Below are 24,111 nucleotides of genomic sequence, written 5' to 3' on the forward strand. Positions count from 1 at the left end.
CTGGGTGTGGCAGCATGCGCCTGTAGTCCAAGCTACTGGGGAGGCTGAGACAGGAGAATCGCTTGAACCCGGGAGGTGGAGGTTGCAGTGAGCCGAGATTGCGCCACTGCACTCCAGCCTAGGCAACAAGAGCAAAACTCTGTATTGAAAAAAAAGAAGAAGAAAGGGTAACCATGAGGGATGGAATGCTCATGGTGGGTGTGGGTGTGGGTGTGTGTGGGTGTACTTGCCACATTCACAACACCTAGAATACTGCATGGTCTACTCATCTGACTCAATGAGCATTTGTTGAGTGAATGGATGTGTGTTCTATTTATAGTATAAATTCAGAAAAAAAACCCTTCATTTTTAGATAACTCCCAGCTTCATTTCTCAAATATTATACACTTTTTTTCTTAAAATACTTGGCATATTGTGTTGACCCTCCCCGAAAATGCTCTCCAAAACTGCCTGCTGAGAAATTCCTAAACACCTTTCCTACCCATCTATTTAGAAAATAATTTATCTAGAAAGCTTACCCTAATATTATGTGTTGTTCTTCTGTTGGAGAAAATACAAAGGAAAAGGCATGCAATGTTTCTTAGTACCATGAGAAATCTAACATCACTAGGACATACTGTTTGAAGTCCAGGGAGGTCTCTAGGAGAAATGCTTGCAGAAGTCAATAAAGGGAGTGCCATCGGAGGCCTTGGGGCCATGGTGAGGCATTTGGACAGGGAGACACTGAAGTATATTTATCAGGAGATGATTTGGTTTTATTTCTGCTTTCGAAAGCTCATGCTGGTAATTCTGGGCAGGATGGATTAGAAGTGTGGGAGACAAGAGACAAAGAACTAATAAATGTGGAGACTACTGCAAGAATGAAGAAGTGTGGGGATGATAACCTGATCAAAGATGAGGGTGGAAAATAGAAAGGAAGAGAGAAAGTAAAAGTCCATTAATGGTTGGTTAGGTCTTGGGAGATGATTAATAGGAATGGGTTAAAGGAGTTTTCTCAGATGGTTCCAGGTTTCTATTTCAGATATTTGAAAGGACGGTGGTGCCATTAAGTAAAGTACCAGGAGTTAGGACCACGTCTAGAGAGCTGGTTGGTGAGATCAGTTTTGGGCGCGTTAATTTTGGGGTTCATCCAAATGGGAAACTACCTCTTTATATATTCATGATATAATGCACAGGGAATGTAATGGCAATTCACTTGAGAGAAAGGGGGTGTGTCCTTAGAGAATGCTGATCTCAGACAGTCCTTTAGCCTTCCTTAAATTCAGTGTTTTCACATGTAAAATGGCATAATAACAACTGTATCTTAAAGCACATCACACAAATATTAAGCATCAATATTACAACTAAAATGTAGGGCTCTAAAATATCTAACATGCATTAATCTCACCAGAAAATATTTCTAGACTGTAAGAGTTACATTATAATCCTATGCTTTTATGACATCCGTTTCTTACCTTTTAAAAGGTCAGCACCATTTTCTTATTTGCTTTTTTTTTTGAGATGGAATCTTACTCTGTTGCCCAGGCTGGAGTGCAGTGGTGCAATCTCGCCTCACTGCAACCTCCACCTCCTGGATTCAGGTGATTCTCCTGCCTCAGCCTTCCAAGTAGCTGGGACTACAGGAGCCCACCACCAAGCTGGGATAATTTTTTTTTGTATTTTTACAGAGATGGGTTTTCACCGTGTTAGCCAGGATGGTCTGGATCTCCTGACCTCGTGATCTGCCCGCCTCAGCCTCCCAAAGTGCTGGGATTACAGGCATGAGCCACTGCATCAGACCACTTATTTGCTTTTATGTCAATGGTCATTACTGAGAAATACTAATCTATATAAAAATGCAGAGTTCTGATTCAGATGAAACCATTTACAAAATTATTGAAAAGCATGTCTCTTTAAACATGCACCCTGACAACTGGCGCAACCAAATGAGGGGTGATGACAATGAAAGTTCTTGCGGCACTATTCACAATAGCAAAGACTTGGAACCAACCCAAATGTCCAACAATGATAGACTGGATTAAGAAAATGTGGCACATATACACCATGGAATACTATGAAGCCATAAAAAATGATGAGTTCATGTCCTTTACAGGGACATGGATGAAGCTGGAAACCATCATTCTTAGCAAACTATCACAAGGACAAAAAATCAAACAATGCATGTTCTCACTCATAGGTGGGAATTGAACAATGAGAACACTTGGACACAGGAAGGGGAACATCACACACCAGGGATTGTTGTGGGGTGGGGGGAGGGGGTAGGAATAGCATTAGGAGATATACCTAATGCTAAATGACAAGTTAATGGATGCAGCACACCAACATGGCACATGTATACACATATAACAAACCTGCACGTTGTGCACATGTACCCTAAAACTTAAAGTATAATAATAATAAAAAAAACCAAAGGTAAGCAACAGAGAAAAAAAAAAGAGAGAGAATTCTTGTAGCAGCCTGATGATGTTTTATTTGTTTTTGTTTTTGTTTGTTTTGAAAGATGGCGTCCCTCCCTGTCCCCCAGGCTGGAGTGTAATGGTGCAATCATAGCTCACCGCAGCCTTGAGCTCTTGAACTCAAGTGATCATTGAGTCTCAGCCTCCCAAGTAGCTGGGGTTACAGGTGCATGCCACCATGCCAGGCTCTGATGATGGCTCTAATTGTCATTGAGGAAGTCAGATGGTGGAATTCAGAACTGACTCTACAGTTATAACCAAGACGTTGCGTATTCTTCCAGCATTCTCCAAAGTTCTAGATATGGTTAGCAAACTGCATCAGAGGAACTCTAGACGTCTTCTGGATCTCTTTCCAAGGTCTTGGGTGTCCGTGGCCACAGCATTGACATTTGGGCTAAGAAACACTACATGCCAAACAATAATTTGTGCCACACTCTATATTTGATAGTTATTCACCACTTGGATCGTTGGCAAACTTGAGAGGCACTGAAACTTCTGCTGTGGCTTCTACAATTCAGTCAGTTATTTGCAGTTTACCCCCAGTTATTCGTGGGTTAATAGAGGGCCCATAATTACTACTCTAAATAGCAAGGAAGATGCTCTTTTGTGTTCAATTGAAAAGGGTAGTTATGTTGTGGGATTTCTCCTTTTTGAAGGCTCTAATGTCTTCCTTAGCTTTCTCTTTAGAATTGAATCAATCTCTCCTTAAATTTCTAATATTTATGGCTAAGCATTTATTCCACGATTGCATATCTCTTTGCTTTTCTCTTCCTCGTCACATTCATATATCTGTCCCGTATCTAATTCTCAGTGTTATATTTACATAATTAATAGGTTAATAGTATTCGATTCTAGGTTCCTTTAAAATTATTAGGATTGAAATCAATTATGAAATGTTATTTGTTTGCTATAAAACATTATTTTGTGAATTATTCTTGCAAATGACTGAAAATATTTCCTGCTTTATTCTCTTATAACAAAGCATATACTATCTTATCTGAATCAAGATCGTATTAATGCCATAAAGACTCTCTGTAAACAAGCAGCATATTTCTGTAAGTGAATTCATTACTAAGAAAGATTAAACCAAAATGTATTAACATTAAAACAAAAATGTATTAACATGTAGGTCACTTTTATTATGGCAAAATTTATGCAAAGATCATATAATCAAGCTGCCATGCTTCAACTGAAAGTTAATTAGCTGTTATTAATATGTAATGATATTAATCAAGAACATTAGCTTTTCATGATTTTCTGCACCACTAAAATGTAAAGCATCATTATACTTAAGATTCAGGCTATTAGAAATAGTCCTGGCAGGGTGCAGTGGCTCACACCCGTAATTCCAGCTCTTTCGGAGGCCAAGGCAGGTGGACCACCTGACGTCAGGAGTGCAAGACCAGCCTGGTCAACATGGTGAAACCTAGTCTCTACTAAAAATACAAAAAGTAGGTGGACCTGATGGCACATGCCTATAATCCCAGATACTCGGAAGGCTGAGGCAGGAGAATCACTTGAACCCGGGAGGCGGAGGTTGCAGTGAGCCGAGATGGTACCACTGCACTCCAGCCTGGGCAAAAGAGCGAGACTCTGTCGCAAAAGGAAAAAAAAAAAAAATCCTAGTCATGTCACTGTTTCAGCACATGAAGTAAAGAAATGCAGCTTCCCAGTGGTGTTCCTCCCTTTTGTCAGACACATTAAGAAGATTCAACTATGAAGTAAAACACCCACTAAAGTACTGCATCTTTTTCAAATGTATAATAGAAAAATAGTGTAGGTAGCGCGAAATCATCAATACTTAAAAGCCCAGAAGCACTACCTACAAAGGGAAAAAGAAGTAAACATCTGTACATAAACATCTTTGCCTCACTCCTCAGCAAAGATAATGAATAAACTGTTAAGAATATAACAGGCCTGTTGAACCCAGGCTAAGGCATCTTTTCCATGAAAAATACAAATACTCCTTGATAGAAAGTTACTTCTGAATACAGTTCTGGGTTATAGTTATAAGCTTTCCAGTAAGCTGATGATATAATTTAGTTTACATATACATTTATTACATAAGGAGCATGACTTTAACAGTAGAAAATGATGACAGATAGCCCGGCATCACTAATTACCTATATGCAGTGCTCTGAGGTGTGCATTTCAAGTAAATCCTTTAAAGAGTTAACTTTTTCATTAAGAATCAATCCCATTTACCATATAGAGTAAAAACTCATCTTGACTTCTGTCATAGTTTTAAAGTAGCTTCAATTTGCCATTACAAGTTTCAATAGCAAAAGCAAGAAGGGGAATTTTACTAGGTATAAATCTCTCCTTGAAGTCAATTATTCATAATTCTTATCAGAGTTTGGTCCTGTACAGATTTGCAATGCTTGCATAAAACAGGGATCTAGATGTAGCAATGTGTTGAGTGGTTTTATGCTGAAACTCAACTCAGGTGTATATATAACTATTTATTCTTGAAAAGTATGCCAAAGAAAACCTATTATAAATGTCTCTATATCATCCTAGCTATTGATATTGGTTACTGAGCCAAAGAGAATCACTATAGAACGAAAATTATTGATTGAATTTAATACTCTGTTTTAGGATTAAAAGCAGGAATTTAGCTACTTCTATAAACTTGGGTACACTTGGATTTAATATCTAGCGAATAGTTTACCCACACTTAGGGGTGTTGTGTCCCAGGTGATGTTGGCAGAATTATGTATGGACAACATCTTTAGGGTGTTATCTCTTACTGATTCTGATTGATTATTTCCTGTTACAGAAAACAATGTGTGAATGTTACCATATAGCCACACATATATGAGAAACCGTTCAAACCAGTCACTTATCAAATACATGGGGTTTCTCTTAAGTGCAAAACATTATGGTTGAATGAAACAAGGTCAAGCTATCTTCAGAAATACAAATAAATAAGCTAGCAGTTTTATTACACAGTAATACTTGCTGAGATAGGTGTTAATTCTAGCCCATAGGATTATAGTCAGAAAAAGAGACCAGGATATTTCCTAGGAATAGGTAAAATGTGAATTGAAACTTGAAAGTGAGAAGGGGTTAGCCAGGCAAAGGAGGAGGAGGAAGAGGAGGAAAAAAGTTCTCCAATAAAAAAGTAACATTTGCTAAATCTAGGATAACCAAAAGACAATGGTACATACAGAGGCTGCTGCAATACTTATTAGGGTCATGAAAAAGGTGAGACAGAGAGGCTGGAAAATTAGTCAGAGGCTGCTTGAGGGTTAGTAACTTCTCTCTATGCAATGTGGTGCGGCAACCCTGCCTCCTGCTTCTATTACAGTCTCTGTCAGCAGATCACAGGACCCTTCCTCAGGAGCTTCTTCATAGCCTAACAATCCTCAGTGCACACCCCAGGCAGTCTCAGTCAATTCATTTAAAGAAGCTATGAAGGCCAGCTCCCATGCACCATGCAAAGTAATGGGGAAGTAACCTAAAGACAATCGCGGAACAGCAAAAAGTTCAAATCAGATGGTTAGCAGTATGAGTATCCTGTTTTAGGAAGATCACTGGGATAACGTGTGAACAAGGTATTACAAGGGTGTTACGGGCTGAATGCCTTCTTCCCCCTACACCTCAGAATGCGTATGTGGATGCTGACACTCTCTGGACTAGAATGTGACTGTATTTGCAGATAGGGTATTAAAAGAGATAAGTAAGGTTAAATGAGGTCATACGGGTGAGCCCTAATTCAACGTGACTGGTGTCTTATAGTGAAAATAGGACACCCAAAGAGGCACCAGGGGTACACTGACAAAGAAAAGATCATATGAAGGGATGGCAGGAGGGCAGCCATCTCCAAGTCAAGCAAAGAGTCCTGTAGGAAACCAACCCTGCCAGCATCTTGATCTTGGACTTCCAGCCTTTAGAACTCTGAGAAAAACATTTCTGTTGTTTAAGCTACTCAGTCTTTGTTTCTTTATTATGGCAACCCTAGCAAACTTTAAAAATATGGGATAAAGCCTTCAGGAATGGACAAGTTTAGAAGGTGTCCTAGTGATACAGGAGTTAAGAAGAAATCACTTAGGCAGATAGTAAGGGTTATGCGAGTCCTACCTAAGGCCTTCCTCTTTAATTAAAATTATTGTCTAACAAGTTATTTTCTAACAAAGAGCAGCCTGTAAAGTTGAGCTGCAGACATAAACAAGCAAGCTAGGAGCTTGCATGGGTGAATGCCAGCAGAAACCAGGGACCAGACATGTTCAAGATGGCGGCTCCATCTTCACTTCTCTTTGTCAGCCACGTGTACAGTAAAGAACAGACAAGATGGCACCGCTCAACTTGAAAGCCCACTTGCATAATAAGATTAAGGTGGGGCAACCAGCCTTCCCCACACTATGTAAACAACATACCTGATGGAAACAATCTGTGAGCCCCATGTAAATCAGACACTGCCTTCTCCAGCCTGCCTATAAAATCTGCTGCAGTCCGCCATCTCCCTGCTTTTTGGATGTCTGTCTGTCTCTCTTGCAAGGAGCTGCTCTCCTCACTCCTTTCTTCTGTCTATTAAACTTTCCACTCCTTAACCCACCCACATGTGTCTGTGTCATTAATTCTTTCTTGGTGCGAGATAACAAATCCCAGAGTGTATACTCCAGACAACGTAGCCACTTCACCAGTATCAAAGGTGAGAGGAAAATGGAAACTAAAACTGAAGTTCTGGCAAAAGGGACAACAAGGGCTGAGGGACACTGCTGGGGCAGCTCAGTGACAGAAGAACAACTGGCCTCTTGGAATTCAATGCCATGCCAAAAGATTGGGAGGATGAAATTGTTCTCTGTCAGGATGGAACCAAGTCAGGAATAACTCAACGCAATTTTGACGAGAGAGAAAGACTGCTAACGTGAGGATGAACTGTATCGTCACATTTCTGAGATAAGACTTCAGGGAGTTTCAAACACCAAACTGCAGCCCTTAGACTCATCTTTCTGTGGCTGTTGGATGCATCAAGAGCTGCCTTTGGGAGTTTCTGCTTTGCAGGAAAGTCTTGCAAATTTACTGGGATATTTATCACAAGGTATCTGAATCAGTCGTGTGAATTCTAGGGTGAATTAAAGAGTGAAGGGTAGGCCGGGCATGGTGGCTCATGCCCGCAATCCCAGCACTTTGGGAGGCTGAGGCAGGCGGATCACGAGGTCAGGAGATCGAGACCATCCTGGCTACCACAGTGAAACCCCATCTCTCCTAAAAATACAAAAAATAAGCCGGACATGGTGGTGGGCACCTGTAATCCCAGCTACTCAGGAGGCTGAGAGAGGAGAATGGCGTGAACCCGGGAGGTGGAGCTTGGAGTAAGCCAAGATCGCACCACTGCACTCCAGTCTGGGCAAAAGAGCAAGACTCCATCTCAAAAAAAAAAAAAAAAAAGACAAAAAAAGAGTCGAGGGTAATAATGATTAATATTTATTAAGCACTTTCATTAAATGCATGCCATTATTACATTATTATCTTCATTTTGTATATATAGAAATTAAGACCCAGAGAAGTGAAAAGCTTGTTTCCAGCTGCATGGTTAGTAAGTGGTCAAGCTACTGCCATGCTGGGCAGTTTGATCCCTGATTATACTAGCTTTTGAGGGCTGAATAAAGAGTGAAGAGGATTTGGGAATTGTGAGTGCTTGAGGAGGACATAGCACACATAAAAGAACATAAAAAATAAGTGTTATCCTTCTCAAAAATTGTCGCATAGAGTTGCCCTGAAAATGGCAGTCAAATGTGCTTTAGAATGAAAAGTAAGACACATAGAGATGTAAGCCACAGAACAGCAGGATAACCATAAATATTATGGACAATGCTTCAAGAATGACTTAAGAATATAGTCACCTCTAAAAAAAAAAAAAAGCCACCAATAATAAGTCAATACAAAAACCTAGTGCAGTGACATTTGTCTTTAAGAAAACTAAAAGATAATTAATTTAATTCCTAAAATTAATACTTTAAAAAGACAGTAAGGAAATGTATACAATACAAATTGCACGGTTGGTGCCTTCTGAGAAGAGAAGACATAGTAAGAATTTAATCATATAGTATGTTTTATTTTAAGGTTTCTGGGGCTTCTTAATCCTATATAAAGGAGAAGAGCTGTCAGACACATTTCTGGGAATGTGTGTGGCTGTGTCATTACCCTAGAAATAGGAACCCAGCAGCCTTATGGATAAAACTGACAAGTTGCTGGTAGGTAGCACGAAACACAATAAAAATTGAAGTGAGAAATAAGACTGACTTCAGCAGCAAAGGAAAAACCTCATAAGGGTGTGAGTGCTCAGCTCCTCACCTTCTCAAGCTTTTTGGGGGGAAATCTTTAGTTTCCATTTTGTCCATCTTAAAATACAACCGCCGTCACAATAAAAAGTTCTTCTCTCCTGCATCTGCAAATATTCTTTTGTATCTCAGAATAATTGCTATGCAAAATCAGACGTATGCCAACTGATATGATTTGGCTGTGTCCCCATCCAAATCTCATCTTGAATTATAGATCCCATAAATCCCACAAGCCATGGGAGGGACCCTGGGGGAGGTAATGGAATCATGGGGTTGGGTCTTTCTTTTGATGTTTCCATTATAGTGAATACATCTCACAAGATCTGATGGTTTTATAAAGGGGAGTTTCCCTGCAGGTGCTCTCTTGCCTGTCACCATGTACAATGTAACTTTGCTCCTCCTTCACCTTTCGCCATGATTGTGAGGCCTCCCCAGCCTCACAATCACGGTGAAATTTAATATTAAAAGAGGTATATTGTCATGGCGAAATTTAATATTAAAAGAGGCATATTGTTGTCTTGGGAGAAAGATTTCTGCCAAGAGATAATTTAGCCAGAAATAAAATTTACTGAAGGAAAATGGAGAGCAGAGAGTTTATATGGGGAGAAACAGTATGCTCTGAAAGATGAAGCAGAGAGGGCTGCTGAAATAGAATGAGAACTGAGTGGAACTGTGAGTCAATTAAACCCCTTTTTATGTATAAATTACCCAGTCTCAAGTATATCTTTATTAGCAGCATTAGAATGGACTAATACAGTAATCCTTTCACCTCCGGAATTGGCAACCTTTCTGAGAAATGACTGATAGTTTCGAAATTATATAGGTATGCTGTAATTTGATTGATAAAAAATTGATGCTATAGTAAATGATTTGGTTACAACACTGCAAAATAAGTTAGTCAAACCATACAATTAAAAAGTAGAAAATGGAATGGGCTGACTTAAATAAATAGACCAAACTATTAATACACAAATAGCACACCAAATAGCAATCTATGAAAACATAACATGTTTTTATATGACTCTACAGCTTTTGGAAGACTTGGCTATGTATATACAAAGATCCAACTGGAAATGAGAAATCAGGATTTATGACAAAAACTCCAACTTCCAGAGTGGTTCCAGAGAACTAATTTTTTGGCAAGAATGTAACCCCTTCATGCCCAGGCCCAGTGAGTAATTATTTATAATCCCTATCTCGTAAGTGTTGCTGATAAAAACAATTATGAAAGTAATTTCTATTTTAGAAACCCTACCGGGGTCAAGTCCTGTACAACAACGCAGTTAATATGAAATACATCTCATGCTCCCACAACTACTCTTCAGTGTGTTAGAGTAGGAAAACAGGTCAACATGAGCAGGAGCGGGGAAGTCCCTGAGAAAAGTGAGGTCTGGAAAATCCAACGCCCCACAGATCACCCAAAATGTGCATGCTATGTATGAACAGAGAGGAGGGGAAACACCTATGCAGAAAGAAGCGCTCCATAAGACACCCAGTAATCGTTCACTCTGCAGTTAACATGTCAGAATGGAGCTAGCTACATGCCGTTAAGGAGGGCAAGAGGGAAAAGGAGAAAATTCCTAAGAGATACGCAGGTACACTAAGTATAGATTTGACTGCTACACAACCTTCCTGAGGTGGTGATAATGAGCAAGGCAGTCATTAGGTAGAATCTGTATGCAACACCAGGCCCATGCACGTGCACCAACTAATAGTAAGGGATGATCCCGCAAGCCTGGGGTGGATACTAGGTGGGGAAAACGCAGGGACTCTAGGCAGAAGTGGGAAAATTAGACCAAAAAAGGCAGAGACTTAAGATAGAGGTGGGAAAACTAGACCAAAAAAGGTGGAGACTTAAGACAGAGGTGGGAACTTCAAGAAAAAATCTGACATCATAAAAACCCAATGCAGAACTCTTGGGTTGCAGTGTCTCATTCTGTTTCAGCAGCCCACTCTGCTTCATCTTTCAGAGTGTACTGTTTCTCCCTATATAAACTCTCTGCTCTCCCATTTTGCTTCAGTAAATTTTATTTCTGGCTAAATTATCTCTTGGCAGAAATCTTTCTCCCAAGACAACAAAAGACTGAGGATTCCCACCTTCCCAATAACGAAAGTACGTATTATAAGGAAGGAAGTTAAGAGGTGGAAAACTAGTAAATTGTAAAGATAGATGCAAAAGTTTTTCTGACTCAACAGTAGGTGACAATGAGGGTTCCCAAGTGTTTATCAGAATTAACTGAGGGGTTCTTTAATCTATCTTGGTGTGCTGTTCAAATACAGATTCTCACCACTGCCACACCTCCACCCCCAATTCTGAATCAGCATATCTGAGGTGGTATCTATGCATGTATTTTTCTAAATATCCTTCCAAATTGATACTGATGTATGCAGTGGTCAGGTTGAAAACTGATGTTCTGTACTGTGCTCTTCTTTCTAGATCACTTCACATGGTGCGCTAGATGGCAGAGGCTTCCTAGGGGAAAGGAAGCCTCATGCCACCTAGTAAGTTACTCATGGGGAGATCCTTCACATTACTATTCATAAAACGCAGTACAGTCTCTGAACTTGGATAGGCATCAAAAGTTCAAAAGGCATGGTACCAAAAGGCACCATTTAGTACCATCTCAAAATGATGGTAGCAGGTTTCAAACCCACATAGTCTGTCTCCAGAGCACCCCCCTCACGCCCCCCCTCCTTTTTTTTTTTTTTTTTTTTGACACGGAGTTTCATTCTTGTTGCTGAGGCTGGAGTGCAGTGGCGTGATCTCAGTTCATCACAACCTCCGCCTCCTGGGTTCAAGCAATTCTCCTGCCTCAGCCTCCCAAAGAGCTGGGATTACAGGCATGAGCCACCGCATCCGGCAATCCCCCATTTTTTTTTTTTTTTTTACCAGAGTCTCTGTAAATAATACAGCCCTAGAATGTGGCTTCATTTTATCCATATTAATTTAAAATCTTCATAAGAAGCAAATTGAACCTTAGCTGATATTTAACCTTATTATCAAAAGACTTAACTAGTCTTTATTATGCTGACACCAGTCTCCTAAAATAAAATAGTTCTGACCTTATAAGGTTTGAATGTTTCATTGTAATATGACATTTCAGATTCTTAGGAATAATTGCTGTGCTATTTTATTTTAATTGCCATGCACAACATAAAACGGAATGAGAACTTCTTCTCCCACCAAACTTGAACTATCAGATACTTTTTTGATAATAAATCATGGAATTTTAAGTATTTGGTTCTGTTTTATTATTTTGTCACTGATGGTAATCACATTGTTTATATTAGCACGATTAGGCTGACTCCACCAGTGATATCACCCTATATGTTATTGTATTTTATATTTATGCATTGTGGGAAAGAGAGGGGAATAAATATAAAACATATTTTAATGTCTGTTTAGAAATTACACAATGTGGAAGAATACCCTAAAAATAGCACTAGACATATTGATGATGAGTACACTTCAGTCTCCAGAACAGAATAGCAATGGCCATCATTTTCTATAAAAGCTTCCAGTTATTCATTTGCAGTAATTCAGAACTGTGTCCCCATTCGAGTGGCACTCAAAAATCCCTTGGTACTGAAGCAAAACAAGATATTGTGAAAATTCTGCTATCCAATAGCTGGATTTAGAAAAGGGTAAATAATAATTGGACATTCAACAGTGAAGAACACTAAGGGAAGAACCTTACAAAGCCCAATTTTGTTTAGAAAATTTTGAATTTACTGATGTTAAGGGAAAGCCTGATCATTAGCCATTGTTTACCCCATGAAGAAAAGATAGTTCATAATTAACCAGTCCCTGGTGCTCAAAAGTCCCCCAAAATGTTAAGAGTTAATAAATTTACATTAAAAAATATAAGAAATCATAGTACTCATGTTGGAACTGGTACTACTGGTAATCCATCTATGGTGGGATCTGTCAAAAGATTAATTAGACTCTATAAAAAAATCTTGATGAGATTACATTTTTGGCCCATTGATATATTCATAGATAAGTTGTAAAAGCTTGTCTCCCATGTTTGAACCTGCATTTGACAAGATTATTAATAGTGGAAACCATACTATCAGGGGATTTTAAATGTGCCTCTTTACACATTTTTGTAACGCAGAGAAAGCTAGCAAAAATGTTGACTTCTGTATATTGAAATATCAAGGAGAACAGTACTGTGCCATGCATTTGAAGAAAGAAATTATTATTTTTCAAAAAAGGAAATAACTCTTGAAAATAACAAAAGGAAAGGGTAGTGTGTTAAGTTAGTACTTAGACTAGTATATTTAATTGTTGCAACTTTAGCACAAAAATCGAAGGACTAAGTGAAAACATTCCAGCCTATGACAGACAAGTAATTAGCTGCTCCAAAGGAAGAGATATATCCACAAAACATAAAAGCTCCATTACATAGTTAATCCCAATATTAAAATGCTCTTAATGTATTTGTAACCTCCAATACAAAAGTATATTTAGATATTAATTTTTACCACCTCACTATGACAGATTTTGATACTGTGTTACAAAAAAATTGTACAAAATACCATCTTATAAAAAATTTAAATACAACATTTGAAAAATTATGAGTCTCAATCAAAAATATCTTGCAATTTGTTAAAAAACTCTTGAATTCAGCATTGTAGTTCTCTAAAACTCTGATTGGAACTTTCTACAAATAGTGGTAAAATGTGAGAGGCAACAGAGGGTAATATTGAAGCCACGGTCTATCAGCCACAAACTGGGTGCATGCTCTGGCTTTGCCATTGACTGACAGCATAACTCAAAGCATATCTGTGTTTCTCAATCACCTCATCTGTAAAATGGGGATTCATGTTCCTGACGTATTTTAAGTTCTTGAAATTAGCTGTAATTCCATAATTAGCTATAATTTCATTAAAGGGAAAAAAGAACGCATTTAAATAAAAGGGTATTCTTAGCATGCATGTGTCATAATATTAAAATAAGTTGAAATCATCAGGCTTGAGTATCACATTAAAATACTAATTGAAATATAATTACCATGTGAAATAGATAGCAGCATTTATTATTGTTATTACCTTGAGGAGATAAAATCATTCCAAACTTACATATGAGAACTATGTCAGATATAATCATAATGTGTTATAAATGAAATTTTTAAAATTAGTTTAAATGTTTTTATTGTAGTTCACATTTCTTTTTTAATCTATTCAGCATTTCCATACAAAATATTAATTTTATACTCTCAAGTTATAATAAATCAATTCTAACTCAATAAATTGTCTTTTTCTCTGTATTTTCTGATTTTCTATAAAAATATCTAAAAAAAACTAAAAGATCTTTAGTCTAAGTCTTCTTATCAAAATAATCTTCAAGTAGGATATTATCCCATTTTCTCTCTCTTTACATATCTCTCCCCCTACTTGTAGCACTCATTCGTGGAGGCATGTCCTCTTGAATTTGCTATTAATCTTATTTTGTCTACTCTGGAAATACCTCATTAATTTGCAGGGCCTTCCTATTTCTTTTGCCAAATGAGTCCATTAAGTTTCTGTCACGGTTTAACAATGGTTGTGATATTTTCATTGTTTTAGTTGTTTCATTTTTATTTTTTACTGAAGGAGCCTTAGAAATCTTAATAGAAGGACAGTAGATATAACCACAATTAGGCAAAACAATTCAAAGACCTTCAAATTTTACTTTATTCACCCAATACCTTCAGCTGTGGAATGAAAAAATAAAAATAAAATACATTAACTGGGCAGGTATAAAGGGAGGGAAGGAAGGAAGGGAGGGAGGGAGCGAGGGAGAGAGGGAGGGAGGGGGAGGGGGAGGGGAGGTAGGAAGGACAGACAGACAGGCGGATGGACAGATGGGAGGGAAGGAAGGAGGGAAGGAGATGGGAGGGGAGGAGATGGGAGGAGAGGGGAGGGGAGAGGAGAGAAGCAGAGGAGGTATGGGAGGAGGGAGGGGAGGAGGGAGCAGAGAAGGAGGGAGCGGAGAAGGAGGGAGCGGAGAAGGGAGGAACGGAGGGAGGAACGGAGGGAGGAACAGAGGGAGGGGAGGAGGGAGGAAGGGAGAGAGGGGAGGGATTAAAACTTGAAACTGACAATTTTAAGTCCCTGACAATCACATTTTTTTATTTTTAAGGAAAAAGCTGTCCTCACAGTGAGTTGGTTAATAACATACACAAACACACATGCACACACAAGTGCACACAATACTAGGTTATAAAACATTATTTCCTGTTTTCACATATCCTGGCCCAAGCTATACAATTGTCCCTCCTGTAAATGAAATTAGTAAAAATCGTCATTTATCTGAATCATAGTATATTAATTTGTTCTCACACTGCTATAAAGAAATACCTAAGACTGGGTAATTTATAAAGAAAAGAGGTTTACTTAGCTCATGCTTACGCAGACTGTACAGGAAGCATGGCTGGGGAGGCCGCAGGAAACTTAATTACGGCAGAAAGCAAAGGGGAAGTAAGCATGATTTACATGGCTGGAGCTGAAGAGAGAAAGGGGGAGGTGCAAAACACTTTCAAACAACCAGATCTCGTGAGAACTCACTCACTATCCAACACGCTTTCAAACCACCAGATCTCATGAGAACTCACTCACTATCACAAGAACAGCAATGGAAAAATCTGCCCCCACAATCCAATCATCTCCCACCAGGCCCCTCCCCCAACATTGGGTATTACAATTCTACATGAGATTTGGGTGGGGACACAAATCCAAACCGTATCACATAGTTTACAAGTTTATTTCAATAAGAAGGTTTAGATAGAGCCAGTCCAACTTTCTCATTATAGAATGAGGAAAATGGCATCCACTTAGATTGAAGGCGATGCAATGTCGTATAACAAGTTAGTGAAAACGATGGAAAAAAACTCCAGTTAACAATCATTTTTGGCAGGTGACTGTCAATGATATCGAGAATAAGTCCTAAGAAGAAGGTTCTAGTTCTCAGAAGATAACTCTCAGGCTCCTGAAACTTTATTCCTTGATCTGTGTCCCTCACACTCTTCATATCTATGTGAGACCTATGCTTGTTTAGCAAATGCAAAATTTGAATGACCTGGTATTTCTAATATGGATAAAACTCTGTCCATTTTTTAAAATTCTTAAAATAATTTTAATAATGTATCATACAATAATTTCCTCTGTAGCAAATTTATATAGCTCTGATCAAAACCATGCACAATTTCTGAAGTCTTCTGCTATCTTTCTGTAACTCAAGCTTAAATATAATAAAATGTAATAATATAGCATAAAGAGTCCTCTGCTTTAAGTTTCTGGAGAAAATATGTGTCAGTGTATATTTTTTTTCTGCTACCTTTAATACAAAAAGAAGACATGTGATCTTATTTGAGAAATAGTCATCTCCTAGCAACAGGAATAATGTTAGCCTGTTGTTCATAATGGTGAGAAAAAAATTAGCCTTGAAATTCAATGTCTACATGAAAGAACACAAACTAAACATTTGTTTTATATATAAAAACAGAAGAATGCTTTCAATGCAAATAATTTCTTAAATAATTCTTAATTTATGACTTTTATGTTTTATGTATTGATGAAGCAGAAAATAACATTATTAGTTTCTGCAATTTTATAAAAGATACAATTCTAACTCAGCTATCATGTATAGAAATCTCAAGAGAAAACACTTCAAGACTTTCAGAGTACATTATGTTACTGTGCTTTCATTTTATCTGTATCCTAGTTTTTTAAGAAGCCAGCAGCATTTATTTATTTACTTTTATGTTGTTGGTCATTTCTGAGAAGTGATTTAAATTAAAGTTCAAACTTCTGATTAAGACAAAATCCACTTACAAATTATCAAAAAGCATGTATCCCTAATCATGCACTTAGACAATGGGCACAACCACATGAGGGCTGACTGGAATGAAAGCTCTTTTAACAGCCTGATGATGGTTCATGTAACTGTCAGTACAGGAAGCCAGATGAAGAAAGTCAGAACTAATGTGATATAGAGTCTTGGTATTATTCTGGCATTTTCTCAAATTCTAGGTATGGTTAGAAAAGGGTATCAGAAAAACTTCAGATACTTTCTGGATCTCCTCTCAAGGTCCTTGTCACCCAGGATGACAATGGGACACCTGGGCTAAGAAACACGACGTGCCAAACAATAATTTGCACAGATGCTGCTCCCTGTACATTGTAATCATTCAAAATTTAGATCCCTGGCAAACTTGAGAGGCAATGAAACTTCTGCCCTGGCTTCAAAAATTAGACAGTGCTTCATCTATTGTGCAGGTATGTTATCAATTAATGAAGCTGAAAATAATTAAACGAAGATTATCAGCTTTTGCAATTTTTTCTTTAAATTTCCAAAATGGACAAAGCCAATCTTATCTTCTTGTCTGCTTTTAATTTTTACATCTTTTTATGTTTTCAAGGCAATAAGGGTTATTTAGAGTGAAATTTTGCTTAAATGTTTAGAAAATTATCCTACATAGTTAGAGTAGGTGAAATTTCATTACACGCTTTTTTTAACTGGATATTTGGGTCCTTCACTGTAGTTCCTACAGAATATTCCAGGAGGTATATGTTTGTTATTTATATTCTTTGTGTATTTGAACTTGAATGCAAACAAAAATGGCCATTACAGAGTCCAGAAGGAAAGCATCCTCACGGTTTTGTTTGTATGTTTGTTAAAGCAATTCAAGTACAGCTTTTTAAAATATTCAGCTGAAAAATCTAAATAAAACAGTAAATTAGACTTTTTCCAAAGGTTTTATAAACATTTTAATAAAACTTAAGAAATAATCAAATGTTTAAGATTACCTCATTCATAAGTACCTATTGAAAACTGCATATTATATGATAGTTTTCACTATCACAGCTAAAATTCTATACTAAATTATTAAATCCCAGGCTATCTTAATTTTGAATAAATTCTTCCATCATGTATTACTACTATCTAAATACTGTCTCCCCAAAAAAGGTATCATTGCCAATCTGTATGTGCTCTATTCTGCTAAAAGAAAAATTATGTCTGCTTAAAGTATTATTTAAATGTGTTCTCCTAAAATGTTTATTGTATGAACTTATCACTGCAAATATCCATTGTACATAAAATTTGACAGCATTAATTATATTGATGCTGACTTTGAAAATCACAAAATTATCGGTGCATTTATACTATAAGTGTATTCTTTTCTCAAGTAACTGTGGTGCTTATAAGTACAAATATATTATCTAATTTTGGCAGAATTTACCAAGCAATTATATCAAACAAGAGTATCTCTATCAGAAGGTCACATTTGCATCTATTTTTGAACTTGCACACAGAATTCTGTTTAACTACTCAACTGCATTATTGCAAACCTCTTAAAATCTATCTTTGTCCTTATTAATGAACTGAACAATTTTTTCTGATTATACTCTACATGCACATATGTTTATTAATCCAAAAGGTGAAGGTATGAAATAAATATTTTATTGCTGGGCACGGTGGTGGATGCCTGTAATCCCCACATTTTGGGAAGACGAGGTGGGAGTATCACTTAAGACCAAGAATTTGAGATCAGACTGGGCAACATAGCAAACCTCCACCTCTACAGAAGATGGTATTTGGTTTTGTTTTCTCATGCACTGGTGAATGATCAGGTCATGTTTAGAATGTTTAAAGTTATCTTGCTTTTAGGTTTATATTTGGAAAAGCTATTCTGTAGAATGGTGTCTGGTGCCAACTTCTTAATGGCAAATAGGTGGATTTTTAAGAAATGGATTTATGGTAACATTTTCAAAATGATACCTGGTTTGTATTAAAGGAAAATGCATGAATCACAGGGTGACTCATAAAGTAAAAATGGAGTAGGCTTATCTCCCTTATGTGATTATTTGATGTACAGATATATACCCCATTTCTGAAATAAAAATCTAGATGGATTGGATTGCCTCAATACATTTCTCTTTGGCTGTACTGTAATAAAATTCTTGCTATGAACCTTTATGAACAAGCCAACAGACTGAAAATAAAATGATCCGGATAATGGAATCATAAAGTTGTTATGGATGGAAAGGGCTTCGTTGAGCATATATTTTATTCCCATGAATTGAAGTGGGGTGCATTTAATCTTTCCCTTAGCATCTATAATGGAAAGGAATATATGCCCGCAAATAGTTCCTCAAAGGCACGTGAAATCACTTAAGTAATGCCTATTTCCTTTTCCTAATGTTCTCCTTCCTCCCCTCCTTCCCTTTATTCCTTCAGTGATTCCTCCTCTATAGGTATCTCTTTAGATAATCAGTTCCTAGGAAGGAGAAAAAACCTAAGTGTGAAAGGCTGCATGGTGTTGTGGAAAGAACCCAGAATCAGAACAGACAGACCGGTTTCAAATTTGGACTCCAGCACTTACCACCAAGTCTGTGCACTTGGACAAATTACTTAACTTTAATAATTCTCAGCTTTCCACACTGCAGAATTGTTTATGTAAAAGGCATCTGTTATACATCATATGCTTAATGAATGGTAGTTATAATTAAGAAAAAACATACATACATTTTACAAGTTATACTGACAAGAAAAGAAAACAGCAAATGAGGCATGTTTGTGGGATGCATAGAGAGTAAGCAGTTGGTTACTATTGGGCTCGGGCAGCTAGATTCATGCTTTCTCAGTTTAATGCTATTAGTGTGATTGATATTTTTTACCTCAAGATGGGATAAATGGGAGAAAAATATCAAAGGTAGCCACATTTGGGGGTTCGATCCCAAACAGGTGAAAATCCACTCAGTTTATCAGGATTAGTGGAAATAATAAATGCTGTTTGTTTGCTCAAACATCTCCTTTCTGAAATGATAGAAGGTAAACAGTCCAAGTCCAAAGGTGTGTGATCTCATGAAACTCTTCAAGAATGTACTGAAAACAAGCCTGGAGCACTGTGGTAGCTGAGAAGCTACTCTAGTTGTCAGGATATGCTGGAATGACGCTGTCAAAAAAGAAATGGCTCAGCCATTCTGTACACAAGCCAGTTCCATGCAGGCCAAGGGGTGTGCTGGGCATGGTGTCAGCCCCCCAAGGCATTGATGCCAGGGGCTGTTCACAGTGGTTTTATGTGTGGCCACAGATGCCAGTCCCAAATAATATTATCCACTTACTCACTCAGGAATGGCAGCTTCATTTTGCGTGTGTCTTTGTAAATGAAGGCTGGTTTTTATTCATATCTTCCCTAAGCACTTAACAAAGAGTTACTTTATACCTTCACTTATCGCTAAGAAAGTTTCAGTGCAGCTGTTCTGGTTGACCTTAAGCACCAACATGTTTCTACTCAAGAAACATGAGGCTCTGGTCATCAGCTGCCCATGTCTATGATCAGGTATCCATAGCATTTGGCTACTCAGCATGGACACTTCATCCAAAACACCCTTCACATTTGAGAGCCATATGGCTCGTCCTTCAGTGCACACTAATCACCAAAGCTGAAGGTGTTTCCATGACCAAGAGTCCATACTGACTTTACAAAAGGCTTGATTTCTTCAGGATAGGTGTGAGCATTGTGACAGCCTCACAATTCTGTCCAGACAATTACAATTTTATACAAGTGAGCAGCTGAAGTTAAATACTGCTGCAGATCTACTATCTTTAGGCAAAAATAAGCTGGCCCAAGCAGCCTTCTGTAAAAACTACTGCAAACCTGGTCTTCTCATTAGGGTCCTCAAAATTCTGAGAAAAGGCGGCCAGCATGGTGACTCATGCCTGTAATCCCAGCATTTTGGGAGGCCAAGGCAGGTGGAACACTTGAGGTCAGGAGTTCAAGAACAGCCTGGCAAACATGGCAAAACTCCATCTCTGCTAAAAAATGCAAAAATTAACTGGGCATGGTGGTGTGCACCTATAGTCCCAGCTACTTGGGAGGCTGAGGCAGGAGGATTGCTTGAACCCGGGAGACAGAGGTTGCAGTGAGCCAAGATCATGCCACTGTACTCCAGCCTGAGAAACAGAGTGAGACTCCAACTTAAAAAAAAAAAAAATTCTGAAGAAGTCTATTGGGATAAAATGTTTATAATAAGACTTAGAAATCTTCTTTGTATCAATTGACAAACAGATGATAGATGGATTATTTATGAATGTCTAAAAAAACACTGTAAAATAAGACAGATTATAATATACTTTTTGTTATTTCAAATATACACATGGCTGAGCGGTGGCTCACACTTGTAATCCCAGCACTTTGGGAGGCCAAGGCGGGTGGATCACGAGGTCAGGAGATCGAGACCAAGGTGAAACTGCGTTTCCACTAAAAATATAAAAAATTAGCTGGACGTGGTGGCGGGTGCCTGTAGTCCCAGCAACTTGGACAGGCTGAGGCAGGAGAATGGCGTGAACCTGGGAGGCAGAGCTTGCAGTGAGCCAAAATCGCTCCACTGCACTCCAACCTGGGCGACAGAGCAAGACTCCACCTCAAAAAAAAGAAAAGAAAAGAAATATGTGTGTGTGTGTGTGTGTGTGTGTGTGTGTAGTTGAAGCAATAAGAAATAGCTTGGTTCTGATATCAGTTTCCAATCCCCCCCTTCTAGCAATTTTATTAAAAATTCTTACTTGCAACTTATCGATTGCCTTTTTCATGGTCTTAATTCTCTGTTGCTTCCATATCTCCTTTTTCATTTCCTTCTTTCCATTTTCCTGATATGTATGGACTAATACTATTTGTAAAAATTATTTTTCTATTTTCAGTTGCTAGAAGTTTACATTCACTTGACAACCTTTATTGCTAAAACTAATTTAACTCCCCTCCATTATATCCTGCTACTTAGCCATAATGAGTAAAATATATAGGTCTTGCTCCCAACATTAATCCAGGGACTCTCTTCTTTTGCAAAATTTCCTCCAAACATTTCTGGAATTCCTCTGAAGTGCCTTACATGGACTCACACATGCCCCATTCCATCCCTTCCCATCCCATCCCCTCTCATTTCATTAATTCCAATCTCTCCCACTGGTTTCACTGCTTGTCCACTGCTTTGATACTCAGGGCAGATCCTACTAATGGATCTTGATCTAACAGAATAGACAGCAGATGCTAAGCCACATACCCATCTGATCCACCAGAGGGATAACATGGCGATGGTAGGTGGATGGGTGGGGAGGGCTTAGAAATGGCTCTCTCCTGTTTGTAGCGTAATCTCTTGGCAGGATCCCAATAGAGGTCTCAGGTAAAAGAGAGAAGACGCACAAAGAAAGAATAAAGCAACTTCTTCCAGGGGCGTAGACCAGGAATGCACTGCTATCGCAGACACTCATCGAATGCATTCCCAGTCTCCCTGGGCTCTATAGTAGGTTAAGAGCATAGTGCCTCAAAAGTTGCTTTACAGAATCTTGCCCCAGTATGTTTGATAATTATTTACATAAGTAATATGTTAGTCTATTTTACATTGCTATAATGAGGTATCTGAGACTGGGTAATGTATAAAGAAAAGAGGTTTATTTGGCTCACAGTTCTGCAGGCTGTATAAGCATGGTGCCAGCATCTGCTTCTGGTGAGGGCCTCAGGAAGATTTTACTCATGGTGGAAGGCAAAGGGAATGAACAGCCATGTCATTTGGCGAGAGAGAGAGAGAGAGAGAGAGAGAGAAATGATGTGCCAGGCTCTTTTTAACAAGCAGATCTAGTAATAATTAATAGAGTAAGAAATCACTCACTACCCCCCAAGTAGGGCAGCAAGCCATTCCTGAGGGATCCAACCCCATGACCCAAATACCTCCCACTAGACCCCACCTTCAACAACGGGGATCACATTTCAGCATGAGACTTGGAGGGGACAAACATCCAAACCATATCAAATAATAGTTTAAAAAATCAGTTTATGGATTCAAGCCTAGATTTGAGTCCTGGCTTTAAAACTTCAGTTACTTTTCAGTAGATACATTTTTTAACCTTTCCTAAAATTTAGTTGCCTCATCAGTAAGTGGGAATAATAATTATTCCCATATCAGAGAATTTTTATATAGGATTCGATAATGCATGAAAATGACAGTTTCCCAGGCACATAGTCAACAGAGGGCAGACACCTGTATTGCAACTGCTATGCTCCCATTCACCACATGTGTACAGTGAGGCCTGATCAGCAGTGGACCTAGGTTGAGCTTTCTCAACATGCCCCTTAACTTTTTGTAAATTTTTTAAAGACCTATTTTTTCTAGTTGTTAGGCACACCTAAATTGCATACCACAAGTCCAAACTGATATTAGCATCACATTTTTTTTTTGAGACAGGGTCTTACTCTGTCACCCAGGCTTGTGTGCAATGGCATAATCATGGCTCAATGCAGCCTCAACTTCCCAGGCTCAAGTGATCGATCCTCCCACCTAAGTCTCCCATGTAGCTGGGACTACAGGCGCACATCATCATGCCCAGCTAGTTGTTCATATTTTTGCAGAGACAAGGTTTCACCATGTTCCCCAAGCTGGTCTCAACCTCCTGGGCTCAAGTGATCCGCCTCCCTCAGCCTCTCAAAGTGCTGGGATTTCAGGTATGAGCCATGGTGCCTGGCCAGCATCACACTTTTAAAGTTTATTTAGTTGGGCTGCACTAACATATTCAGAAACAGAACTGGTTTTTCACAAATGCTCTTATCTCTTTGCAATTCAAAACTTTTTTTGTAAAGGAGCTCTCTCACAATTTTGCCCAGTCTGGTCTTGAACCCCTGGCCTAAAGTGATTCTCCTCTCTCAGCCTCCTAAGTCTCTGGGGTTACAGGTGTGAGCCACTGCGCCTGGCTCAAAGTCAAAGCTGTATGCAAAAGAATTCCATTTAAGACACTGGTACTGAAATAATATCAGACAGAAGAAACAACTAAGAAGAAGTTAATTATACATATTCTAACCTTCCACATAAGCCATCCCCCAGCACAAAACCTACATCCTCTGGAATATTTTATCCTGCATACACAAATGTACTCATGCAGCACATGTTTCTAAACTTTCACGATAGCACAGACACTGTTCTGAGCTCAGAGATGTCTTCAAGATCAAAAATAAACAAGACAGCTTATTTTTAGGTGGGAAGAGATAAAATAAGCAATGAGTGAATGCATGAAGGCAATAAATGAAAACAAATAAGCAAGAAAATACCAGGGAGTAATCAGTATTATAGTGAAATATGTCTTGATGAAAATGACGAGGCAGTACTCTAAGTTAGTCAGAAAATTCCTCTCTGAGGAGGTGATATTTAAGCTGAGACAGGAATGATAAAGGAAACCAGCTCTATGTCTGGTGGAGGAGCAGTCTAGGCAGAGGGAAGAGCTGGTGCAAAGGCCCCGAACTCAAGGGCAGTTTGATGTGCTTGAGGAAGTAAAAGCCAACTAGAGGGCTGGAATGCAGGGACAGAGGGGAGAATGTAAGTGATGAAGGCAAAGG

At 38.5% G+C, this 24,111-nt stretch overlaps 1 protein-coding gene across 3 annotated transcripts in view; it reads right to left on the bottom strand.

Annotated features, from left to right (window-relative positions):
- The window catches only part of SGCZ (sarcoglycan zeta), a 1,203,249-nt gene that overhangs the window by 951,926 nt on the left and 227,212 nt on the right, over nt 1-24,111 (bottom strand). The gene's annotated exons all lie outside the window — the stretch shown is intronic.

This window comes from Pongo pygmaeus, chromosome 7 (assembly GCF_028885625.2).
Source record: "Pongo pygmaeus isolate AG05252 chromosome 7, NHGRI_mPonPyg2-v2.0_pri, whole genome shotgun sequence".
Classification (NCBI taxonomy): domain Eukaryota; kingdom Metazoa; phylum Chordata; class Mammalia; order Primates; family Hominidae; genus Pongo; species Pongo pygmaeus.